The sequence below is a fragment of the Enhydra lutris genome, unplaced genomic scaffold, assembly GCF_002288905.1.
Source record: "Enhydra lutris kenyoni isolate GAN:26980312 unplaced genomic scaffold, ASM228890v2 scaffoldscaffold147, whole genome shotgun sequence".
Lineage (NCBI taxonomy): Eukaryota > Metazoa > Chordata > Mammalia > Carnivora > Mustelidae > Enhydra > Enhydra lutris.
Window position 1 is genome coordinate 170,607 of NW_019154231.1, and position 8,788 is coordinate 179,394.

The 8,788-nt window shown below is 50.3% G+C and overlaps 1 pseudogene; it reads left to right on the top strand.

Moving 5' to 3' along the window:
• Positions 1-4,227, top strand: LOC111140041 (annotated as a pseudogene).
• Positions 4,228-8,788: the final 4,561 nt, after the last annotated feature.

An 8,788-nucleotide genomic window follows, 5' to 3' on the forward strand; every position in this document is an offset into this window, starting at 1 on the left:
ATGAACCCCACCCTCACTGCCCTGCTCTGTCTCGGTGAGATCTGAGTAGGGGAGGGGACACCCTACTCTGGGAGGGAACCGCTCCACAGTTAGACCCTGGTCTCTCCCAGGCCCCAGGCTCAGGAGGCTCAGGGGAGGAGGGGATCTGTGAGGATTCGGGGCAAACCTCTCACAGGGACTCTCTTCCAGGGCTGAGTGTAGGCCCCAGGACCAGACCGTAGACAGGTGAGTCTGTCCCCAGGGGTCCTAGGCCCACCTCCTCAGTGGGGACAGGAGTCATCCACCAGGCAACGGGGGATGGAGAATAGAAGTTCTGGACTGACCGACGGGAATGTCTAGGAGTTTGAGGCTGAACTAAGACCTGGGGGTGGGGAAAGTCTGTGTCCCAGCCTCTGTTTCCTTCCAGGGACCCTCCCCAAACCCACCATCTGGGCTGAGCCAGGCTCTGTGATTCCCTGGGGGACAGTTGTGACCATCTGGTGTCAGGGGAGCCTGGAGGCCCAGGAGTACCACCTGCGTAAAGAGGGAGAGTCAAGGACCTGGGACAGAGAGAAGACAGTGGAACCCGGGGACAAGGCCAACTTCTCCATCACACACATGACAGATGTACATGCAGGAAGATACCGCTGTGACTATCTCAGTCCCACCGGCTGGTCAGAGCCCAGTGAACCCTGGAGCTGGTGGTGGTGACAGGTGTGAGCCCACTCAGGGTCCCAGCCCCAGGCTCTGCCCTCAGGAAGGGGGAACTCTCAGGGGTCTCCCTAACACAGCCCAGCCTGGGGATAATGTGAGGGTCTGAGCCCCACTTAACACCACCCCCTCCTCCTCTCCTAGGATCCCAGGACAAACCCAGCCTCTCAGCCCTGTGGTGACCTCAGGAGGGAACGTGACCCTCCAGTGTGCCTCATGGATGGGATTCCACAGGTTCGTCCTGATGAGGGAAGGAGAGCGCCAGCCCTCCTGGACCCTGAACTCCCAGGCAGCCCCCCGTGGCGGGACCCAGGCCCTATTCCCTGTGGGCCCCGTGACCCCCAACCACAAGTGGAGATTCAGATGCTACGGCTATTACAGCAACACCCCCCTGGTGTGGTCAGACCCCAGTGACCCCCTGGAGCTGCTGGTCTCAGGTGAGAAAGTCTGTTGCCCCATCCGTGTTTTGAGGCACCAGACAGGTTAATGGGGACTCTGCTCCCAGGGGAGCCCCAATGAGAGGGTGGGTGAGGGGACCACGGGGACTCACAGGTCAGCGTCACTGACGGTGATGGATAGTGAGACCCGGGGGTCAGGACGGGAGAAGGGAGGTTTGGGGAAAAGCAGTCCCTGCCATCCATGGCTGGTCTCTCCCAGGTGTGTCGGGGAAGCCCTCCCTCCTGACCCAGCAGGGCCCTGTCGTAACCTCTGGACAGAGCCTGACTCTCCAGTGTCGTTCTGATGATGGCTATGACAGATTTGCTCTGTCGAAGGATGGAGCACGTGGCCCTCCCTGGAGGCTTGGCTGGCAGCCCCAGGCAGGGCTCTCTGGGGCAGACTTCCCCCTGGGCCCTGTGAGACCTGCCCTCGGAGGCCGGTACATGTGCTACGGTGGACACACCCTCTCCTCTGAGTGGTCGGTCCCCAGTGACCCCCTGGACATCCTGCTCGCAGGTGAGGGCTCACGGCATCAGTCAGGACTCCAGACTCTGCATAGGTCCCACCAGGGGAGCCCCAGGTGGTGGTGGCCCGGACCAGGGGTGGGGGCTCCCCAGGGAGAGAGAGACAGAGATGGGGGATGGGAAGGGACAGACTCAGAGGACACAGACAGACTCAGTTCAGAGCAAGGTCTGGACAGCCCCTCACCCGCCCTTCCTCTCTCTAGGACAACTGCCCTACACACCCTCTCTCTCGGTGCAGCCTGGACCCACGGTGGCCCCAGGAGAGAATGTGACCCTGCTCTGTCAGTCACGGAGCTCTGTGGACACTTTCCTTCTGTCCAAGGAGGGGGCAGCCGATCCCCCGCTGCATCATAGATCACAGTACCGAGCTGGGCAGCACCAGGCTGAATTCCCCATGAGTCCTGTGACCTCAACCCACAGGGGGACCTACAGGTGCTACGGCTCTTCCAGAATCTCCCCCTACCTGTTGTCACAGCCCAGTGACCCCCTGGAGCTCCTGGTCTCAGGTGAGGGTCCCTGACCCTGTGCTGTCTAAGCTCTGTCAGCTCAGGACTCACGTCTCAGGAAAGCCTGACACAGTAACACATGTGGGGGCCACGGGGGTTCCACAGAGGAGGGTCCTGCCCTGGAGATGTTGGGAAGATCCACAGTGTGCACCCGGGTCCCCCATCCTGCAGTCTCAGCAGAGTAAGGAGTAGGGGCCGCGTGAGGGGTGAGTGAGGATGATGGTGAGTAGACAGCGCCTCCCACTCACCTCCTGTCCCTCCATAGCAGAATATGATGGTGTTGTCAGCCCCACGGGACACTCTCCTGCACAGAAGCCTCCCTACCTGCGGGCACTGCTTTGCTGCCCCCGTACTCACCTGGGAGCCTCCATGCCCCTCAGTGCACACCTGAGACCCAGGAGGGGCCAATCCCGGCTCACAGGAGTCCCCAGGGAGGCTGTACCCTGTGTCCATGTGCACTGCTGTCCACTCTGCGTTGTGTGTGGACCCTGGTCCAGTGTCCCTGTGTCTGCTTCTCACACCTTCTAGAGCAGCACCTGCAGATGAGGACAAAGGGAATTCAGGTGACAGGGACGCCAGACTCAGAAACCGTCCTCCTTCTCCTGTGTGCATTGGGGTTAGATGGATTCACAGGGTCCTTGTGGGGCACAAGCTCTGGGCACTCCCGGGTCTTAGCATGTCTTCAATGAGTCTCATTTATTTTTTGTTCATTTATTTATTTATTTATTTTTTTATTTGTCAGAGAGAGAGAGGGAGAGAGAGCAAGCACAGGCAGACAGAATGGCAGGCAGAGGCAGAGGGAGAAGCAGGCTCCCTGATGAGCAAGGAGCCCGATGTGGGACTCAATCCCAGGACCCTGGGATCATGACCTGAGCCGAAGGCAGCTGCTCCACCAACTGAGCCACCCAGGCGTCCCATTTATTTATTATTTAATTTTTTATTTACTTATGTAGCTCTTCTTCCCATCTCTATCCACACTGCATGAAAGCAATAAGGGTGTTCCTATGACCTAGTGACTGACCATCACCTTTCGTGGATACATACTTATATGTCTGTTGTAGATGTGCGCACACAGATCTCTCTCCCTCTCTCTCTCTCAGTCTGTGTGTGTGTGTGTGTGTGTGTGTGTGTGTGTGTGTCTGTGTGGCACTGTGGTTATCTGTAAGTAAATGAAGAATGAATTAATGAACACAGCCAAGGAGGAATACTGTAGGTACAGAATAAAGTGCAGACCCTGAAGGAAGGGAGCTGGTTGACATGGAGGGACAGGGACCCGACCCCAGACATCAGCCCCTCTGTGCTCCTGACAGTCAGGAGCCCCTGACTTCAGCCCCTTGTCCATGGATGCTGCTGGGACCTCGGCTACTGAATAAGTGGGAACTGTCATCTACAGAGACATGAGCCCAGGAGGTCTTGTGTCCCAGACTGAGCGGAGAACATGGGAGGACATGATGATTTCTGTGCTGGGAGGCCATTTTTCTCTGCAACCCTGAGCTGGTGGGGCACAGCCAGAATCTATCCCGAGTGACTCAGAAGCAGAGTCTGAAATCAAAGAGAACAAGGAGGCTGAAGGAATCCAGTGAGGAGAGCAGAGGAAAGCCCCTAGTGCAGAGAAGGGCTAGTTCAGGAACTGTACAAAAATCACATAGCGGCAGGCTGAGGGATAGAGACACAGAGCAGAGGACAGGCTAGAAGGGGGTCTCCAGCTCCTTCCATCTGCTTCCATCTTCCCTGCAGAAGCAGCAGGCACCGTGAGCCCACCCCAAAACAACTCAGACCCCAGCAATGGTGAGTAGGAGAAAGTCCCAGTGATGGGGCTGCTGTGGAGGGGGGTGTTCTCTTGGGGGAGGCAGGTACCTTGGGTGGACATGCAGGATCCTGGGTGGTTTGGGTCCACCCTGACCTCTGCAACCTCTCTGTCCTCATTCCTAGCCTTGGATCCCAGAGATTACACGGTGGAGAATCTAACCCGCCTGGGCATGGCTGTCTTGATCCCGGTGGTCCTTGGGATTCTGCTGCTAGAGGCTCAGCACAGCCAGAGAAGGATCCCAGACGCAGCCAGGAGCTAAACATGAGTGGGAACAAGGCCACCACTCCGTGTGGCAGAGCTGTGGGCATGCATCCCAGGTGCCCAGAGGGATCTGGAAGAAAGCCTGCAGCTCATGCTTGCTGATCTGTCTGCTGACAACATCAAGGGGGAGCATGGTTCAGGTGGTGGGACATGTCTGGGCTGCTCGCTGTCCGGGACTGATCCCTCGTGACTTGTGGTTTCCCTCCTGCATTGTTGGACATCCTTGACTGCCCCCATCTTTCCTCATCCCTGTGACTTGAGGGTTCATCCCACACAGCAGGGCTGGTTCATACCTTCCAACAGCGGCAGCTCTGGTCCAGCTTCGTGGGATACATTTTCCTTCACTTTCCATTTCCACCTTCCCTGATGTCCACTATTGTCCTCCGTCCCTTCAGCCCAAAACACAGACTCTGTTTTCATAAGTAAATAAGTGGGTGAAAATTTGGACCACGTTGTAACAGATGAATCCAAAACTATTCCCTGAACCCTCTCTAGACTCACAGAGCTCTTCTGTCCTCATGTGGCGACACCTGGTGGAATCTTCCAGAAACACCATCAGTTTGAGTGAGCTTAGGGGCGTTTGAAGTGTAACCAGGTGGGAGCTGCTACACTGACTCCATGGATTAAATGTTTGTTTGTTTGTTTGTTTGTTTTAAAGTTGTGATTTGTAGTATTTGCCCACTTCTTTGGTGTAAACACTCCCGTCATGGGCAACATCAAGGAGCCGTGTGAACGCACTGTGCACCCAGGTGGGAGTCATGGATACACCGTCATCATGAGTGAGTGATCCAGCTGTGGGCTCACCTCACTGGTCATCCCAACATGCACGTGTGCCTCCCTGTATTGTAAACATCCTGGTATTTTCCAGCTCAGTGTAATGCCACGGTTTCAGGGAAACTGTGACACACAAATCCTACTACAGCCACAGGACAGGCAAGAGAACACAATGGCAACAGCCATCGTTGGAGAAAATACTGTGTACTGAGATCCCAGCACATTCCTGGTAGGAGTATAAACTGCTAAGGACAGGCTGGGGAGCAGATCAGAGTCACCTGGTGAAAGTAAGGGGCGCGGCTCCGCCCCAGGAGCCCACACCCTAGCGGCAGCCGTGTGTGTCGGCGTGGCGCCTGCGGGAGAATATTGACAAGTGTGTTGCTCAGTGTAGACACAAACCATAGAGTTCTATCCCACACAATTAGTATTTAATGGCAAATGTGGAATGGGAATTTTTAAGGTTGAAAAATCACAAACTGAAACCACCAGCGTGTACAGATCAATTTCATCCTCCACATCGTGTATAGGAAAGCACATGTCAAGAACCCTGCGTATGATTAATCCATCACATATATAATGTTCATGAAGAGACAGTCATTTTTTAAGCACAACTGACTAACTTCAGCCCCATAAATAATGGGAGGAAAAGCTTCCCATAATCCATTATGGCGGTAAACCATACAAATGTCTGAGCTACATATAGGTCCGTCTCTAAGAATCTGTCTGTTCTTCCTCATGGACTCGCCCTCTGTCCTACCAGACCGTCATCCTGAGCAGCTGGGAGGAACCTCAGTTCCAGCTCATTCCTCGTCTGTCCCATCCCTAATCTCTGAGAGTTCAGGGCAGAAAGCTGTGTGCAAGGCTGCTGGTCTCCAGGGTCAGAGTTCTCTCCACTCCATTCCTAGATAGAAACTTATTAGGGGCTTGACCTTGAAAACAGATACAGAACCCCTCGACCTTAGTGTTGTATTAAAAAGTGGAAATAGGGCACCTGAGTGGCTCAGTGGGTTAAGCCTCTCCCTTCGCCTCAGGTCATGATCTCAAGGTCCTGGGATCAAGGCCCATATGGGGCTCTCTGCTCAGCAGGGACCCTGCTTTCCCCTCTCTCTCTCTGCCTGCCTCTCTGACTACTTGTGATCTCTCTCTGTCAAATAAATAAATTAAATATCTTTAAAATATATATAAAATAATTTTTTTTAAGTGGAAATGACTTTTGGGTGGCAGAGAGCTTCCAACACAGGAAAACCTCTAATGACAATCCCTGGAATAATTCTTGCCCCACAGTTAATAGTTCCTTTCCTTATGGATCTTAATTTTGGAGAGAGAGAAGAGTGGGACCCGTGAAGAAAGACCCCCATTTCCTCCGGGGTTCACCATACACGAGGGTCCTAGATATGCTGACCCATTTCCATGGCAATGGCAATATGACCCTCTACACCTCTACACCTGCAGGAAGAGAAATGCTCTGAGCTCGAGGATAACCAGGCTCTATGAGATCCCAGAATAAGCCAGCAGGCCCCAAGCAATGACTGTGGGCATTGCAAATGCCACCAACAGAAAGTGCCCCTGGTGAGTGGAGTTGTCAGGTCAGGGTCCTGTGTCTCCACATGAAGCCCATCTTCCCCTTGTGAACTGAAGTACCATAGGGACCAGACCTGGGCCACGGTGCTGCTGATTCTCACAGTAGCCCCACAGACAAATCTCTGTATGCTGTTCCACACCCTTCAGATAACAAGGTGACATGCACTTTTGTTTTAAGTGCAACAAACAGTTTAGTTCTCTCATAAACCTCAACAGGACTTTAGCAATACTGTTGTCATTTGGGAGAATGGTTTTCCCATCAAAATCCAAAATTTCTTGGTGAAAAACACATCCACAGGGTTTGGGTGAGGCCAGGTGTTGCTTGTTTAGTAACTCAAGCCCAGAGAGATGAGTTAACTCTTGAAGGAAATGAGATTGAACTTGTATCAAATTCAGCTGCTTCCATTCAGTAAACCAGAAGAGTTAAAATGAAGGATTACCAAAAAACGTTTGGGTGGTATCTATGTTTCTGAGAAAAGAACAGCTCAGCAGGCTGGTGAACAAGATCTAAGTCGTCCAGCTACAGAAACTGCGAGATGCCAGATGATTTTTCAGACTTATTTGTGATACTTTATTTTTTATTGTTATTTTTGATTGTGTTATGTTGTGACAACCATAATACAATATTTGTGATATTTGAAAGATACAATAAAAGCTGAATTGATGTTGAAGGGGAGGAAACAATCTCATTTATAATAACATCAATAATAAAATATTTGGGAATAAATTTAGCCAAGGAGGTGAAAGCTATACCCTGAAAACTGTAAGACTTTTGATGAAAGAAAATGAAGAAGACCCAAACAAATGAAAGATGTCCCATGTTTATGGGTCAGAAGAATACTGTTGTTAAAGTATCTCTATCGCCTGTATTATCTAGATATGCATTGTAGCCAGATATCTATAATAATGGGAATGGAAAAATACATGTTGATATATTCATGCAAGAAATACTGTATTGCAGTCCAAAACAATGAAATGGAGCTATAAAAATTGTTATGTGTATATCCTAGCAATATAAACTGAAACACAAAAAAGGCGGCACATGTTGTGATGAGACTGGGGGTTATACACAGCTAATGAACCACTGAAATCTACCTCAAAAACTAATGGTGTACTATATGTTGGCTAACTGAACATAATAAAAAATGTGCAAAAGCTGATAATTTCAAAAATGTGAAACAACTGTATATGCATATATGGACAGGAGCGACTGTGGACTCTGAGAAACTAAACTGAGGGGTTTGGAGGGGAGGAGGGTGGGGGATGGGTGAGCCTGGTGGTGGGTACTAAGGAGGGCACGGATTGCATGGAGCACTGGGTGTGGTGCATAAACAATGAATTCTGTTACACTGAAAAGAAATTAAATTTTAAAAAAGATGTAAAAAAAACTTAGCACTTGGTGTTGTACATAAACAATGAATCTTAGAACACTGAAAAAATAAAATAAAATTTTTAAGAAACCCACTTATTGAAGAGACTTTTTTCCACTGTATATTTTTTTCTTGTTTTGTCGAAGACTATTTGACCATAGAGTTGAGGGTCCATATCTGGGCTCTCTACTCTGTTCTACTGGTCTATGTGCCTGTTTTTATGCCAGTACCATGCTGTCTTGGTGATCACAGCTTTGTAGTAAAGCTTGAAATCAGGTAACGTGACGCCGCCAGTTTAACTTTTGTTTTACAACATTTCCTTAGTCTCTTCAATAAATGGTGTTGGGAAAACTGGACAGCTATATGTAGAAGAATGAAACTCGACCATTCTCTTACACAGTACACACAGATAGACTCAAAATGGATAAAAGACCTCAACGTGAGACAGGAGTCCATCAGAATCCTAGAGGAGAACATAGGCAGTAATCTCTTCTATATCAGCCACAGCAACTTCTTTCAAGATATGTCTCCAAAGGCAAAGGAAACCAAAGCAAAAATGAACTTTTGGGACTTCATCAAGATCAAAAGCTTCTGCACAGCAAAGGAAACAGTCAACAAAACAAAGAGGCAACCCACGGAATGGGAGAAGATATTTCCATTGACAGCATAGACAAAAGGTTGATATCCAGGATCTATAAAGAACTCCTCAAACTCAACACACACAAAACAGAGAATCCTATCAAAAAATGGGCAGAAGACATGAACAGACACTTCTCCAATGAAGACATACAAATGGCTATCAGACACATGAAAAACTGTTCATCATCACTAGCC